Source organism: Sceloporus occidentalis, unplaced genomic scaffold (assembly GCF_023333645.1).
Source record: "Sceloporus occidentalis isolate IW3139 unplaced genomic scaffold, rSceOcc1.0.p SCAF_3, whole genome shotgun sequence".
Taxonomy (NCBI): domain Eukaryota; kingdom Metazoa; phylum Chordata; class Lepidosauria; order Squamata; family Phrynosomatidae; genus Sceloporus; species Sceloporus occidentalis.
The window spans coordinates 197,299,957-197,317,298 of record NW_028316983.1 but is presented as its reverse complement, the minus strand read 5'-3'; the positions used below and the strand labels follow the sequence as shown (position 1 = coordinate 197,317,298).

General features: G+C 38.6%; 1 protein-coding gene across 4 annotated transcripts in view; it reads right to left on the bottom strand.

The window, feature by feature from the left end:
* The window catches only part of SNTG1 (syntrophin gamma 1), a 339,536-nt gene that overhangs the window by 133,845 nt on the left and 188,349 nt on the right, over window positions 1-17,342 (bottom strand). The window lies entirely within an intron of this gene.

Genomic DNA, 17,342 nt, shown 5'->3' with positions numbered 1-17,342 from the left:
ATCTCTAAAAGGTTCACCATCATTGGTATAGAGCTACAGTACTGTGAGGGTGTACAGATTGGCATTTTGTGCTGGCCTGGACCCAAACTAGGGTTCAGCGAGGGCTGAGTATTTACACGCTCGAAACCCTTGTGCTAACACCTGGGCGCCATCTTGGTGAGTGCCTGACCAGACAGCGCACACCATGATGACATTGCTTGTGTGCAGTGCCCAAACAGTGCTGCGCACAAGGGCATCATAAGGCCACACCGCAGCACTTATGGTGCCCCTGTAGTGGTGCAGATAGGAGACACATTTTGTGGCTCCTTTTTGTACCAGGTTGGGGTGGGGCGTGCGGTTGCCGCATCCCCAACCCAGAGTTTCAAGGGGCGGCATAGAGCCACCCTTTACAGGCTGTTTGTACTGCCCCAGTGTGTCAAAAATGTCAGTGTGTAGACAGATAGGTCTTCCTAGGTTCAGGGAGAAACAGATGCCCTCCAACATTTCACAAATGGAAATCAGGACACAAATGGCCAAGTAGCATCAGAGTGTGTTTACAATGGCAAAAATTATTGATGAGGAAGAACAGACAAGCTAGGAGAGGCTGCAGCAGTTTACATTTGCCTGATCCTGCTGGGAAGGACAAGATTTGCATCTACCTCTCTCTCCCCCTGCTGAGTTAATTGGTGTCCATTACTTTTGCACTCTGAAATCAGTTTGCAGCAACTGTAGTAAGCTGATGCAGGAAAATGAGAGGAGGAGAGAGAAACTGGAACATTTTAAAAGCAGATGAAAAAGTGATACATAAGAGTATTGATGGAAACTGTCCCTGCCAATAGTTGGGACAGTTGGAGGGCATGTAAACAGTATTTTTCTGTTTCATGTTAGACAGAGAAACTGCTTTCTCATAAATTCAGAGTTTAAACACAATGCTTTTCTATTGTTATGTGAATTACTGAGTCCATCCAGATTATCAAAACAACCCTCACTAGTGTAACAGAAAGGCAATCCATAAAAAGAAAGAAAGAAAAAGAATTGCTTGCCCCTGATCTGCTCTCATAGAAAGGGAAAAAGGTTTCATAGCATTGTGTAATTTGATACAGTGTGAGTCATGCAGGCTTTGCTGAGCAATCCTTTCTGAAAGTAGAGCACACTTGATCACTCTTGATCACAGCAAATATCAAAGATGATGTTACTGAGAAGATTATAGTGAGCAGTGCAAAACTGAAAGACAAAACTAGAAAAAAGAGGGAGATCCTGAAATGGAAGCAAACACTTCTAACTTTCAATCACAAGAAACATCTTAAGTTAAAATAGCTTAGATATATGCCCTTAGGACTGATTAAAAAGCAACTTCCCCTCTTTTTTTAAAAAAAAAAACAACCTTTCCTTCCTTCCTTCTTTTCTTTTCTTTCAAACAGTTTTTGCAAGCACTTTCTCATGGCACCAAAAATATTCCTCCACAGGGTCCATCTTCCCTCCACTTTGTATGTGGACAAGAACACTACTCACGATAGCTGTTCTAAACATTTGTTTAAAGCAAACAAAAAAGTACTGAAGATTTTAAGAAGAGAATGCTTTTACTTGGTATTGTCTCTGATAGCTAAAAATATAAATGCATGCCCCATATCTAAAAATACCCCCCCCCCCCCGGCACCAACATGAGAAGTTCTCCAGCTGAATTTCCTCCTAGGGCATGTTCTTGAGAGGGTTCAGTATATACAACAGCATTAAAATTCATACTGCTAAATACATCTGTAATCTCAGTTCAATTTAGAATTCACAGAGTGCTTTTTCACAGCATTTAAACACTGCCCTGATTCAATAAGCAGCTAGCCTCTTGAAAGAAATGGAAAAGGGGGACATGATGCCAGTATTTTATTAATATTTCTATTTATAATTCCTCAACATGTATTGCTTCTCTGGCAAATAAATGCAAATTGAGGGGTTCTGATTGATGTACTTCATTGCTAGGGACCACTGCCGCTATAGAATTTTTGTGTTAGCATTCCACTTTTACTGAGAGGCTTCTATCCCATGGAATCCTGGGACTGCGAGTTTAGTTGAGCATTTAGAATCCTCTGCCAGAGAGCAATTGTGTCTCACCAAAGTACAGATCCTGGGATTCTATGGGATGGACCCATGGCAGTCAGGGTGGGAAAATAGTGGTATAATTGGGTAGTGTGAATGAACCCTCAATGGAGCTCAAAGCACAGAAATCATTTAAATTTCCACATCTTTCAGCCCTTACTTCAGGTATGTGGACTGTACAGCAGCCCTAGCCTGTGCAGTAATTCAATAACATGTTTCACAGCAGCCCTAGCCAGCATTCCAACAGTGAGAAATCCTGGGTTCAGTTCAACAACATCCAGGAGGTCACAAAATTCCCACCCGAGCAACAGCATTGTGCACCACTGCAAGCCTCTAAACGATTTTTTTAAGCAGCCCCCCCTGCACCCACCCTTTTTTGAGAGGTAAGGTTTAGAACAGGCAGGTTTGCTATTTCCATTACCTGAAAACAGCCTACCAGCAGTAACTCAACTGTGTCAGGATACAGTTTCATTTTAAAACAAAACTGTACTGAGCAAAGTTTAATATAAATACGTAGAGCTCTCACCAACCATGAAGCACCTATTTTGTGACAGGTATCCCAATGGAACCATGTATGCATACCAACTACTAAATGTAAAGTGAAATGCAATCTTCCTTGCCACCTTATCGGTCAACAGTTTTATCTTCTCTCACCAAATCTTCCCCTCTGATGTGGAGCTTCCAAATTTGCTTCAGCTGATCAAGTTAAGAATGTGTTTACATCCATTTGCAATAAACACGAGCCAAAGCCAAGGCACAAAAAGCAGTGCTGGAATCAGTCCAGGTGCCCCTTTGCCTGACAGATTGTTGCTACACCACCACCACAGTCCTTGTTTCTGCAGTTTTTGCCCGAGGCAGATCCTCCAGGCAGCTTTTTAATATTTTAAAGACCACGTGCTCCAATCTACAGCATATGCATTTTAGAATTTAAAGCATAATACAAGTAGACCTGTTTTTACTGATTTAAATATGGCATCTTTTTGTTACTGAAATATGGTTAGAGAAACTCCAGAGAATGATAAGGATGCATGTAAATAAGAATTGGAAAAAAAGCTCTGCAATATAAAAGTCTGGAAGTGCTAGTGTAGCTTTTTCATGATTTCTTTTAAGTAATGCTTGACACCGTTAATACACGTCAGCCCAAGAAGCACTACTGTATTCAGGCAACTTACTTTATTTGTATTCCAAAGTCATCCACCATAACTCACAGCTCAGAACTGCTGAATACGCTGTACAGAGACTTCTGTATCCCTAAGTGTAGCAATAGTAATTCTTAAAAAAAAAAACCTTTACAGAAATGACAGAAGACAAGAGGTCTGATGGACTGAATAATCTAATTCTAGATGGGTGATGCAAAACACCATATATTTTGCTTCAACCTTTTGACACTCCTTTAATCTGATTGTGTTGAGTAGGGAGGACAAGATGGGGGGATCTTGATACTGCCTGGGCAAGTATGAAAGCATTCTGAATAGCAAAAGTCACCAGGAACAGTCTACTTAAAAGGGCTGAAATTGATGTTCATGTTTTAACATAACCAAAAAGGAAAACAAATTGTAAAAACTCTTTCTATGAAATTTGTGGTTTGGCTTTCCAAAGCTAGAGTGAGAGTTATAGAGGTGGAAGGGATTGCAAGGGCCACCTTATCCAATCTCCTGCCATGTCACTACATTAGAAGGGAACTGAATACACCAGAACAAAGAATCAGAATTCAGAATAACCCACTGAATGCAAAGCTGGGCCAAACTAACAAATTAATTTAGAGGAAAATGAGTTGCACAAGAAAAATGTAGAGAATGTACAAATATAGGATGGGTGACACTTGGCCTGACATCAATCAATGTGAAAATGTTATAGGGGGCTCCACACATTTAACAGGTAACAGAACATTTGTGCCAACCACTCCATTTTGTTTTTGCTTCTTGTCACAAATTCATATTCATATATTTATTAAGATATTTCTATCTTACTATTCTCAAAGATCCCACCAAAGGCACAACCTTTCTACAGACGTGGGATGGCATACTCCAGTGGGGCAAAGAGGGTATGCTGACAGCAGCTGTAGATGACAGTGCTGGTAGGGTCCCCCACCAAACTGGTTTTTGCTGAGAAGCCAGAATAAATGTGTGAAACAGCTACTGGGCAGCAGCAGTAGTGGAGGGTGAAACTGGGAGAAAATCTCTCAGTAACATCAGCAATGACACTATTGCTAACACTTGTTAGTGCTGCTCAGAAGCAGGCATATTGAATCTAATCTAATTCTAACTAAATTCTGTCAAGAAAAATGGGGGGGGGGGAGGGGACACAATGACCTACAGATTGGAAACACTCAGTATACATTCCAATCCTCAAGAGGCTACCATAAGGACAGAATGTAGAGAAACTGAATGATTTCCAATTGGAGAGATGCTTAGGCAATGCTGAATTTTATCATCCTTTCTGTTTAACTTCTACGCTGAACATATCATACATACAGCAGGATTAGACTTGGTGGAAAGATGTGTGAAAACTGGAGGAATTTAAGACTTGGGCCAGTTACTGAAGAAAGCCAAGGAGGAATGTGCAAAAGCAGATTTACAGTTGAACATGAAGGGGTGGTGGGGGGTGGGAATGACCACCAACAATTGACATAATTTTAAAATAGACAATGAAGACATTGAAATAGTTTTAAAATTTTCCATACTTTGGTATAGTCATTAATCAGAAAGGAGACTGCAGTCAAGAAATCAGAAAAAAAATCTTGGAAAGACAGATAGGAAGGAACTAGACAGGATTCCAAAGTGTAAAGATATATACTTGAATATTAAAGTTAGGATTGACCATGTCATCATATTTCCAACTTCCATGTATGGTTTTGAAGTCTGAACAATGAAGAAAGCTGATAGGAAGGGAAAAAAATACTGGTACTCATTTGAAAAGTGATGCTGGAGAAGAGCTCTATGGATACTGTGGACTGCTAAAGAGATCAATAAATTTGTCCTAGAATAAATCAAGCCTGAGAAAGGCTTAACAGCCTAACGTAAATAATGCCTAGAGTAAATCAAGGCTCTCCCATGTCCTCACATAATGTAATGCTTCCACTGTTGGGACACAGCAGAGGGCCTCTCCAGCATGTCTCAAACCTTGGGCAGGCAGATATATGGACATTTACTCATTCAAATATTGAGGTGCCCAGCCTTTTAAAGCTTTAAATGTCATTGCCAATACTTTAATTTCAAACCACAAATGTATTTGTAAATGTATTTTACAACCAATTTGCATGCTGCTGACAATGTAAACTTGTTTAAAAACTGTATGTGTAGTATTGTCTACAAGAACAATCCACATTAGACAATCTCTCATGCAATTTTTCATGATTGTGGCAGAGCTATCACACCTGAACCATTTCTCCAGTCTGACAATTATATTCAGAGGCTGAGGTCTCTACATAAGTGAACCTATATCAGATTACTTGCCCCAGTCTTGTTGTTGTATGCCTTCAAGTCATTTCTGACTTATGGCAACCCCAAAGGCAACCCTGTCATTGGGTTTTCTTGGTAAGTTTTGTTCACAGGCGATTTGACATTGCCATGCTCTGATGATAAGAGAGTGCGAGAGAATTTGCACATGTTACAGAAGTGCTATTAATATTACATATGCCCTTCTCAAAATGGTTTTCATGTATTTCTTATAACTCAGATTTATTTAGAAATCACTCTCAAACTATTTTTTAACATTCAGTTTTGCATACTCAATATAGTCTCAGTAAGTAACTAAATGGATAGAATCTTTTTTCTATTTTAGAACGTGAATAATATTTTTACATGCTCCCATCCCATACAATGAGCTTATCTGCAAAACCTTGACAGTGGCATAAAGTGGAATCCATTGACAAATCTGTTTTTGAAGTAATGCTTTTGATCAATACTTGCAGCTATCTCAGCTTAGTAGGTAGGCTGCTCTGCCTTCAGTCTCAGTTGAGAAAGATATTTCTGTACTGAAGTGAATTCTTTCACTGACAAAAATTAGTCTGCCACCTGCTAGCCATGTGAAAATTTGCTTTCCTGTCTACTTTAGCCTTTCATATAATGATAGCCTTTCATAAACACATTAATAATTGCATTGCATCTCCATGCATAATTGTAAAAGCTTTGAAAGTAGTTCTTGCTTTCTCTCACATACTTTCTTTTGGTACAATCAGCTAGGTGATCCAAGTAAACAATAAATTGGGTTGCAAATATTTAACCCCCCCCCCCAAAAAAAAAATCTCTCCCACATATTTCAGGTATTCTAGCGTTGCAATTTCTATTTAGCAAAGCACCAGAAATATACTGGGTTGTGCCCTATTCTTGGCCCTTACATTTTCTTTTCTAGTTCTAGCAAGAAGACAAGAGGAATTGTCACGTGATAGGATAGGTTAAGCTTGAGCAGCATTCTGATTCACAGCATCTTTTCCATATTTTTCTAACCCATTCCCTCTCTTGACACATACACCCTCCTAAAGGGTGAAGGTGGGTCTCTGGAATGGAGGTTTACGTCTTGAGACTAAACACAAAGGGAAAGAGATTTTCCTTGGGGCTGGCTTGAGATTCAAACCCTCACTTAAGTCTTGAGAGTTAAGTGGGGAAGTCTTGGGTTGGCCTTCCGGATGAGGGCCAGCCAGGGAGCAACCCAAATTATGAATTGCCCTTGGGGCTCAGGTGTTTTTGCCCTTTTGGAAGCTGGGGAATTGGTCTTGAAGCAGACCATCCGCCAGCTGTTCTCCCCCCTGGGCTTGCAGTTCTCAAGAAATAAAGTTAAATAGGTTGGATTTTAATAAAGTTGCCCATTTTATAACCCAGTTCTCTGTGTCTGGTCTCGTTATTTAATGAGTTGGTCAGCAAATTGCTTCCTAAAATTGTAACATCTTGGTCAAAGAATTGATTTGAGAGGTGAATATATATTAACTGACTGGCTGGCTTACTGACTGACGTTTTGCTCCCAACTATATTTTAAAGGTGACCTTTTTGACATGGCATTCTTATATCAATTTGGTACCACTTTAACTGTCATAACTACATCCACAGAATCCTGGGACTTGCATTTTTGTGAGGTATTTATAATTTTCAGCTAGAGAACTCTAATGATTCACCAAACTACAAACACCATGTTTCTGTAGTCATGTCAGTTAAAGTGCTACAGTTGTGTAGTGTGAACGAGGTACATAATCATTTATCTTTACATGCTAAACATATTGTACATGCCTTCCCCCCACCCCCTAAAACTCAAACACACCCACCCAAAATTATGGAGAAGCTGGATTCTGAACCTAGTATGTGGTGGAGTGGAGTGGAGTGGAGTGGAGTGGGGGACAAAGTGTTCATGCAGTGCTTCTCGATTTGATAGTAAACTGTGTAACCTTTGGCAGGCTCTAGTAAATGTAAAGGTATCTTTTGGGCTTCCAAAATCTGTATTGGTGCAGTAACATTATGAAGCCAACCAAAAGGCCAAAAGGTATGTGGCCCAATATTGGTGTACAGTATTCCCATAAAATGTATTTTGCACAATGGCCACAATGAACTATGAACACCATTACTTTGTGTATCTGTGTTGTGTTTGACACTGACACCTACACACACACACACACACACACAAAGAGAGAGACAGAGAGAGAAAGAGAGAGAGAGAGAGGCACAGAGATATTGGGGAGAGAGAGAGAGAGAGAGAGAGAATGAATAGAATGAAGAGTTATTTTTGAAAAATCTTCTTTAAGATTTGGTCAACCCAACATTTGGACTCCATTTGCCCATTTGTACATAGCTCCTGAGAGAGCACTCAAATGAAATGTGGCCCTCAGGGAAAAACCCTCCCAGCTCCTACACACATACAGAGAGAACATCAATCTAATTTATGAGCTCCATAAATTGTATAATGTTTTTATTATAACTGCAGCTTCCAGATCATGTGGAATCCCCATAATCAGCTGATCTGATATTTCTTAACAACTAAATTCACTGTTTATCAGATTTGAACATATAATTTTGCTCTTGGAAGCGCTTATTCACATGAAGAACACAGAAAATGTCTTATACAGAACTTAACCAATGGTATACAGCTCAGTTTTGTCTTCATTGTCTATCAGACAGAGATCTTCCCAGTTGTGCCTGGTGATGTAATAGTTAAATACTGGTACTGCAGCCACAACATTGTAAATTCAATCCTGGAGGAGGACTCTAACGTCCACTCAGCATTCCATCCTGTCATAGGTCGGTAAAATGAATATCCAGCTTGTTGGGGGCAATTGGCTTACACATTGTAAACCACTTAGGGAGGGCTAGTTCACTGATAAGTGGTATAGAAATGTACTTGCTATTTGCTATTACTATTGCCTGGAGATTTCAAGGACTGAACCTAGAATCTTTTCAGTGCAAAACGTGTGCTCTTCTACTTGCTCTAGCTCACCTATTAAGGAACTTCCCCATTTTAATGAAAATTGGGAAGTGGTCCTTCTTTCTTCCAAATACTTGAACACCAAGAAAGATGTTTCTAGATTTCTGAAATGATAAACAGCTCTGAAAAAATGAAACATATTAGGTCAGCCTTTTTATGCGACATTGGTACCCTGGAATATAGTTGTTCTGTTATTCAGAACATCCAGAGATAATTATAAAACTATTTTACACTCACTTGAAATAATGTTTGTCATAACTCATCTTTAATTTCATCCCATTGCAGCATTTAGTTAGCTCCCATTTCATATTCCTAATTAGGCAATAATCCCAGAGAAATCCACAACTGCCAGCAGTTAATTAACATTTAGGGTATAATCATGCTTGCATAGATGGAAAAAACTGAGTAATTATTTTCCCTTGGATATGAATCTGCAATATCAACAACAAAAGATCACCACCATGATATTTGCAGTTTCGCTGTGCAGTTATGCAAGATCATCAACAAATGATCCCACAAACTATAACATCTACTTTTGTGAGATTCAGCTAAAACTGAAATCCCATATTATGTTCCTTAAATTTTACAAGCAATATGTAAACTTAAACTTAAGTTGTATAGTCAAGAATTCTCTGAGATACATACAGTGTATCATAGTTACAGTTAACAACATTTCTCAAGTAAACGGAGATATTTCTCTCTCAATAAATATCAAACCAGTACTTAAATAATGGCCAAATTTTCATGTTAAAATAGAATATAGGAAACAAATAACATGTGCATTATGTGAATAGTACCTCATATGGTTTTAACTAACCAGTGCTAAAGAACTGGCATTTTTACCAGGGAGCCCTGGTGACAAGTGGCTAAACTATATTGCAAGCCACAAGGTTGTGAGTTCGATCCCTTGGGCACGAAGGTTCACTCAGCCTTGCATCTTTCCGAAGGTTGATAAAATGTGTACCCAGCTTGATGGGGGCAATTAGCTTACACGTTGTAAACTGCTTAGGGAGTGTTAGTTCACTAACAGAAATGTACTTGCTATTGCTATATTCTTAGTACCTAAATTGTTCTACAGCCCTAAGTGGCTCATGAACCAAGTGGAGTGAGCTGCCACTTCTATGAGCTGCCACTGTCTACAGCTGATTTACAGAAATGTAAATCAACCATAGTTTGGTGAGTCTACATAAAATTGTAAAATCACCTAGTTCTTCATGTACAGTGAGCCCTTGCCTTACGCAGGGGATCTGTTCCAGAAGCCTCCACATAAGGCAAAAAGTGCATGTGCTTGAGCCCTATTGCAATCTCATCATGCAGCTTTCAGCATAAGCTGAAAGCCATATAAAAGGCACCCGCGTATGACGCGGGCGCACTGTACATTGCAAATATTCAAAGACATAGCTAGTCTGGAAAATCAGTATGCAATGGAATCTTGTAGAACCTTTGAGACTAATTGAAAAATAGAAGTTGATAGCATGAACTTTTGTAGACTTGAACCTATTTCCTCAGATTCTTCTTTAGCCTCCTGGACCACGAAGCACTACCTGTTCACTTCTTATTTTTTTCAAAGAAGAAGTAAACAGACTTCCACTCTATGGGTGTCGCTCTCCTAGGTTTCCGGGCAGTTTGGGGAATAATTAAACCTCCTAGCCTTCTATAATTGCTCATTCCTGATTAAAATATACCCCAGATGTTTAAAAATGGAGTGTTGATGTATTATTTTATTTGGTGTACTGTTTCAGTTTGGATTGTTTCATCTAGTTTTCAAGGAGTGGGTCACCATTGCCTTCTTCTGCATAGTATCAGCTGTTTTTCAGGTTAGCTATTGTACCATTGTCTCTGACAAATCCTCTGACAGCATCATCTCCCATTACAGCTGCTGTCTACTAGCTGTCTGGCACATATAGTTTGGCTCCACAGCAAAACCTGTCTAATACAGAAGACCCTACAAATACCAATGCTGCAGTCAGCATAGCTTTTTGCCTCATAGGTGCATGCAATTCCTCCACTACAGGAAGCTATTGCCAATGTAGTGACACTGAAAGAGTTAAAAATATCCTATACATTGGCTCAGGCATAATCAAAATGGAGACTGTATTCAAGAAATCAGAAGACTAGCAGTATTGGAAAAATAGTTATGAATTAACGAGATAAGGTCCCCCAAACCCTTGCTTAGTGTGTCAGTTTGGATTGAATGGGGACACTCTTGTCTCTGCGAACCCTGACTAACTCCGGTGTGCTCGTTCATCTCTGCTTATCGGAACGGCTATGTCTCACTCCACACCAACCAATTGGATTTGAAAGCAAGCCTTGTGCTTGTGTATCACCATTAATTCAGCCTCCAAACTTTTCCAAGCTAATTCCTGATTTCCTGAGCCTTGTATGAATGTGTGTGTGTTAGAGATCTGCTGTGTGATAATCCCCCAATAAAAGGAACATTTAATTATAGAATTCTGCCTCTGCATAATTCCTTTGGTCTGCCTTTCTCTCGGTATACTCTAAGGGAAATGGGCTCATGGGTTATTTGTGGCCTAATCTGCTTTGAGCAAAATTAAAATTCCCCTAAATAGAATTTTGGCTACACATGAGACAAACTGCTCATTGGAAAATCTGATAATGCTGAGTAAGATAGAAGGCAGTAGGAAAAAAGGGAGACCACATTACAGACAAATTAACTTAATCTTAACTCAACTTAAGCTGTGGCCTTCAATTTGCAAGACCTGAGGAGGGCAGTTGATGGCCAGGGTTCTTCAAGGTCTCTCATTCATAGGATTCTCATAAGGCAAAGTCGACTTAACAAATAACAATAAATGTATTGTATTTCTCCCTTTTAGTGTTATTCAGAAAACAGCTAAATGTTCAAAGTCCAATTGCAAAAAAGCTACTTGGTCTTGGATTCACTCCTTTCTGTACAACCTTCCTGACTCATAGAAAGACTAAATGGAATTTTGTGATAACATTTTTTTTTTCTTCCATAATAGTTCAAAGTGGATAGTACTGTATCAGTGAAATCTGGGTCACAAAGAAAACAGATTTTTGTCAACACTAAAAAAGAAAGAAAGAAAAAGAAACAACCACACTGTAATTATAGCTGTCCTTTTTCATGTCAGGCTTGGAAGACAACTCCTCAAAGACGTTCCAATCACAGCTGACACAAAATGATTACACACACAGAGAAAAGAACATTGTCAGTGACCTTACTAACTGTCACAATTTGACCTCACCTTTCATAAGCAAGAAATATCACTTTGAGTAAATAGTTGCTTAGCAACATCACCATTAAACAGAGCAGCATCACTATTAAAGTAGATAAATATAACTCACACCACTTGTCATTCCTTTGTTAAAGCCTATACAAACAAACCACATTATCATTGGAAGGAATTCAATATATTGGACTCTTCCAGTTGCTGTTCCTGAAGATATATATGCATTTTTTTTTCATACTGGAGCTGCAATAACTTGCCTTTCACAGTACTTCAGGGGTTGTTGTTGATGATGATGCTTAAACAGGTGTAAGACTATTGTTGTTTTGCAAAATGGGAGAAAATGAATTCCCTAACTGTCTAGGCCAACTCTATAGCACAGAGAAAAGACAATGAGTTCACAGTTGTCTAAAGAATATGTTTCCTTCCTTGACATCTCTGTGCTGTAGCACTTTCACTGCTTTCCTCAAGTCACAGTGCTGAAATAGAGTGAGGGTGCACTAAAAACCCAAGTACAGTTGTCCATCCAGATTTGCTGACTTCCTGTTCAGTCTTGAATTTTCACGGATGGGAAGCCACCATTATTTTTAATGGGAGCTTGAATTTTTGCAGTTTTCTGATTCATGGGAGGGTCTGGGATGGATTCCTTGAAAATCAGGAGGGGCAGCTGTACAGTCAACTCTACATATCCACAGATTCTTTATCCATAGATTCAATCATCCACATACTTAAAATATTCCCCCAAAAATATAAATTCCAAAAAGCACATGTTAGTTTTGGTATATTATTATTATTATTATTATTATTATTATTATTATTAACCTTTATTTATAAAGCGCTGTAAATTTACACAGCGCTGTACATACAATCTTTTTAATTGGACAGTTCCCTGCCCTCAGGCTTACAATCTAAAAAGACACGACACAAAAGGAGAAGGGAGTGGTGGAGGGGAAGGGGCCTTTCTAGTAGGATAATACATATAAAATACATAGCAATACATGAAATGATTCAATACAAGGGACACCATTTTACTAGGCCATTGGATACAATGAAACTTGAGCATCCATGTATTTTGGTATTCACGGGGGCCCCTGGGACCAAACCCCATCAGATACCAAGGGTCCACTGTACATAGCTAATCTGATTGGCTAAACAGTGACACATTTGCTTATAACTATCACTATTTGATAGTTATATTCAAGAGGATAAGTAGTATCATTTCTGTCTCTATAAATATAGCAAAATAAAAAATTAAGCAAATTAGTAATTATTGTTTTTATAAGGAGGCATTTAGCCCTTGCATTTTCCCCACCTATCATATCTTGCAGCCTTAATGTTGGGAGGCTTAAGGAGACTTAAGTGAGAGTGAAGGTGATGAGCAAGTAGACTGAAGAATGTTATGAAGGTTAAAAGGAAAATGCAGATATGAAAGAATGAGTAGGAAAATGAAAGTAGAAAACAAAAAAGGGACCATGGAAGGGATTTAGAAGATTAAAGGCTAAAGAGGATGAATGAATCAGAGGGTTTTGGAAAATGAAATATGAGTAGATGGGAATACTGGCAACTATGTATATATGTAAATATATATAATTATATAATTACATAAATATGGTTTTCTTTTCTTTTTTTCTTTTTTTTTGCTTTTTCTCTTGCCTATTTGTATCTCTTATATATACTTAATAAAAACATAATAAAGAGGAGGAAAAATCCATCCTCTCTTAACTATTCTTGAAGATTCTTCTAAGGCAGATATAAAGCACACAGCAACTATCAACTACAGGTTAAAACTAATTCAATATATCACCATGACTAGAACTGACTAATCAGGAATGGCTACAGATGGACAAGTAGCAGGGCAAAGGCACTCCTTAGTTTACAAGCACCATTGAAGCATCTGAGTACAAAGCCAAGTCCAGCAGCACTTAACTGTAAACTTCCCTTCAAGGGTTTACTATTTCCATCCAAGCATGCTGAATTCCTGTTACAGATATTGTATCCTGATGTGGAACCCTCCTATCTTTTCTGGATTAAGTCCTAATTTACAACTATTATTCAGACTCTTACTGTCTTCAAACACCAGTTCAGAAAATCAGTTTTTATGAAAAAGAGAAACAGAACTGTGTGACATTCACTTGTTGACAAAATACCCCAAATTCAAAGACAATTTAACTCAGTAGGTTAATGTAAATATTGAATAACTATACTGAACAAAAGGCACATACAGTGAATGAATACAGTTAGAGACTTAGGGGCTCCACAGATTACCCCTTTCCTGGCTGGATCAGGGCCACAGCAATCTCACACTGTGGTCCCGATCCGGCCTTTGGAGGGCACAAAAAGGAGCCGCAAAAAGGGCACCATAGCCGCAGTGCCATGGCTGTATGGCACCCCTTTGGTGCTGCGTTCTCTGTAGCAGCACATGGGATCATGACGCCCTGAGGCGAATTTGGGGTGTGTGTCATCAGGATGCTGCACCCTGACTCTGCCCATAGGCTGTCCTTTCAGGCCGGTGTGTATGGGGCTTTAGATCACCATTTCCCACATTATTTAATTCAACCTCATGGGGAACCTTATCAGGAAGAAAGAAAGAAAAGAGAAAGAAAGATGTATGAGATCCCAATTGTAAATACCCCATGTGAGTTTTCGTTCTTAGAAATAGTTCAGGCTGCAGACTGTAGTTTTCCCCTGTGTAAATATTATCCTAGTGTGTTTTTTTTTTTAAATACTTTAAACTTGTTATTAATTCACAAATTAAAATGCATAGCATATTTTCACACTGGTATCAATTTAAAAGCCTTGAGGAATGCTCAAATTCCATGAAGCAGTAAAAAGAACAGCATGTACAGTACCTATATGCAGCACCTTTCATTTAACATATATTCATTAGACATGGGTCAAAACTCTCTTGGCCAGGAAAATTAATATGGAGAGAGGATGTGATGACTTGTCTTTTCTTGCATCAAATATTGTCATGAAAGCAGCAGATTTTAATTAGGTTCTTATTTATCTTCTCTCCATGCACTTTTCTTTGAACTGACTCACGGCAGAGTTCTAGCTTTTCAGAAGAAAAAAAGAATATGCTCCCCTATATAGTTATACCCCACTCCAAAATGATAGTAGATTGCTTGTTGTTTGTCCAAGGGTAAAACTACACCTTGTTTTAAACGTGTACAAGAGTGAAGCTCAAACGAAACCTTTTATTCTGTAGCAGGGTTGATAATTACGTGTTTCCTCAGATGCTGTTAGAATGAAGCACCCATCAATACCAGCATGGCCAAAGGTTAAAAATGATACGAATTGGTAATTGTTTAATACATAACATTCCTTATGTGGGAATGCACATGTGTGTGATCCCAAGTCTTGCCTATGGAAAGAGTGGATCCTTCATTGAATTAATGAAATTTCTTTGGACAGTATTCATTCACTTTTCAGACTAATAGACTATTTCATAGAAAACAGCCTTTGAAGAAAAGGAGGTGGGATGGAGTGAAGAAGAGAGATAGATTCTTGTTGCCTTTTCCATTTGTCTTTCCACTCATGTTTAACACCCCTTCCTCATCCCCTCCCCTTCTTTCCACCAACTTTCAGTGGAGTTTGTTGATGCTGTTCCCTGAATTAAGAGTGTGGAAGTGTGTGTGTGTGTTTGCCCTTCTCAATGGCCTACTGAGCAGTTTTGTGACTTCCTTGGTCTACGTTTATTTTTGAAATAAATTATTTTTGAAAAATGATCCCTTGTCAGAGCCTTATTCATCCCCTTTCAATCCACTCCTCACAACAGAGCCTGCAAGGTAGGACATGGGAAGCAAGAGACAGAGAGAAGCTATATAATTATATAATATTTAGTAATACAGTATTGTGTGTTATTTAGATTTTTCAGCAGCCAAAATGCATTTGCAAGCTAAAACAACCCCTTGGTTCCACTTTTCAACTAATTCCACTTTCTGACAGTGCTCTGGTCCCTAAACAACTGGATAAACAGGAGAAGCCTTATATCTGCTTGGTGGTGATTATTTACATGAGAATAAGCCATGTATAATTTTTTTAGGTATGGCCAAAGCTTTGTAAACAAGTACCTGCTTTATATCTGTGCCTAAACATATAGCTAACCATTCTTCAGTTGGAAGAATGTAAGCATGGCTGGCTGTGCAAATTTTAACTGAGAAATTAATCCTAGAAAGCATAATCAGGTTAATAAGGCAGCCAGAGTAATGCAACTTGCATTTCACATCTTGCTTCATTGCCCCTGAACACAAAACAACGACACAGTAGCATGACAGCCTACGACTGCTCTCAAAAATACATTGGAGCCTTTCTTTTTTAAAAGCACTGATATTTCATTCTGCACCCACTGAGATTAACTACTGACTAAAGTAATCTGATCACTGTTGGAACACCAAGGCTTGATGACACAGTAAATAAAAATCTTGGCTTCAGTCTTATAACAGCACACACACATCACCCAGTAAAGCATTATGCTTCTTGTGCAAACAAATCCATACTATGCAAGCCGATAAGACACACACAAGTAAGCAAATCCAAAAAAACAGGATTAGAAAAACAAGTTAATTATTTACTTAACATCATATAATACACTATACTACTCAGAAGAAAAGAATTTCATTAGGAAGCCACAATCTACCTTGTGTATGTATCTGATACAAAGTTTTGCTGATGACTATTTCTCTCTTTGAACCAATCCATACAAGATGCAATTCATGCAATCAACAATTTCATAACCACTTTTTAAAAAGTGAATAGCTATTTCACATGTCCTGATCAGAATAAGAACTCAAGATTATTGGGGGGGGGGGGGGGCAAGGAGGCCTTGAACAATTGTCTCTTCCCTCCTGTGACCCTATTCTGGATTGGAGTCCCATATTTACCTCAATTGTAAGAAAAATTTCCACTGGTGTGAATTAGAACCTTTCTTTTTCCAAGGCAACTAGCTGGTGGTAAGTAGAACAATCTGGATTAGAACTACCATAGTGGAGAATCTCTGTATGTACCAAACCAGAATTCTAATATCTATCCCCCCTTCTGCCACATACAATTCACTTTTTAAGAACTGTTCAAGCCCTTGCTAGTTTCCTCCTCCATTCTCATTCCTTTTCTCTTGGATGACATGTGAGCATGCTAGCTGGGACTACTGAAATTTGCAATCTCTTCTAGGATCCTTTTTGTTTAAAGAGAAAGGTAAAAACTCTTTAAATAAACAAATATATATACATTGCTCTCTATGTCTAACACATCTTATCTAGCTTGGCCCTAAGAGATTTTTTTACGAAGTCAAAAATGCAATTTGTACAAAGACAAAGCTGAGAGAAAAAACAGCAAACATGTATAAAAACATCACACTTCATACAGGTAAATGATGCACTTTAATATTCCCATAAGATGTTAGAACAAATTATTTTTTAAAATTAGACAAATTGCCTAAAGATTAGACAAATTTAGGTAAGAGCAAATCTTTTAACAATTGTCAGCTATGAGAATTTGACTCAGAGTTGGAGAACATGTGGTCCTCTAATATTACTGGACTGCAGCTCCCATCATAATTCACCATTGCCTGCACTGGCTGATGAAAGTTGTTGTTCAGATATGAATGGCCACATCTTCCCCACAACTGATATTGATGTGGAGCCATGCTGCTGACTGCCA